Raw genomic sequence first — 1,133 nt, 5'->3', positions numbered from 1 at the left:
GCCGTCGTGCCAACCCTGCCGGCTCCCAGCACCCTGCTCCCCCGGGCCTCGTGGCACCAGGCATGAAGGCCGGTGCCCCCCACAAGCACTCCCCTCCGTACGCGTGCTCCTGCCAGCAGAAAGTGGCCGCCGCCCTGGGCAGCCCCCCGCTGCACGTCTGTCGGCTGCTACCAGGCCCCGACAGGCCCACCACCTTTCGGCTCCTCTGCCCCTCCGTGCCCCTTCCAGCAAAGCTCTGCTCCGTGCCAGGCCCACCCTGGCCTGGAAGAACAGGCCTGCTAGGCACACAGCCCCATCCTCCAGCAGGGCACTGGGCCCCCAGCCCACAAGACATGCCAAAAGCCTCAGCACAGGGCACCACGCTGAGCCCAGGGCAGTCTTTCCGGGAACAGGGGATCCTGCGCCCAGCTTCCCCCGCCACTCCAGCACCGGGGCCTGCACGTGCCCTGGACCCTCACCTGCTCCATGCTACAGCACCCTATGCTCACCCAGCCCCGCACCCAGCTTGTCCTCACTACAGCACCCAGGTGGCTCTCCCCAGGAACAGTCATGCCAGGCTACTTCCCCTTTTCCTGAAATACCCCTCTAGGAAGAGGGGCCTGGTGTGCTCAGCACAGCACTCATGGCGGGGAGGAACCACGGAGAGATCAGCACCCGGCTTCCAGCATCTAAAGCAGCACCCTTCACCCTGGCTCTCCCTTCTCCAAAGGAGGAAAATGAAAACTGGCCCTGAGTGCAGTCCCGCACTGCAGCTGCCCGCTCTACAGCCCCACAGCCACTGCCCCAGCACAGCACCCAGCTTTGCTACCCATGCAACTCCTGCTGCCCTGGCAGAGGAAATCCCACCCTCCTCTCCCGCAGCATAGGCCCTCTGCCCCCACAGCACCCGGCTCTTGCAGCCCCCAGCCGACAGGATGCTGGTCACAAAGCTGCTCCACTCCCGCCCTGGGAGAAGGGTGCCCAGGGAGTGCCCACGGCTGCCAGGGGAAGGGGCATGGGGGAGGCCTGCGCAGAGGCTGCGGTGGCTACTACCACACAGGCCCGCCAGGCAGGAGCACGAAGGCCCGTGCCAGGCAGGCAGGATGCGCCACAGGCAGCCTGGTCGGCCCCGCACGCAGCACTGCCCTGCCCTG

Source organism: Alligator sinensis, unplaced genomic scaffold, assembly GCF_000455745.1.
Source record: "Alligator sinensis unplaced genomic scaffold, ASM45574v1 scaffold219_1, whole genome shotgun sequence".
NCBI lineage: Eukaryota > Metazoa > Chordata > Crocodylia > Alligatoridae > Alligator > Alligator sinensis.
Note: the sequence above shows the minus strand (reverse complement) of the source record.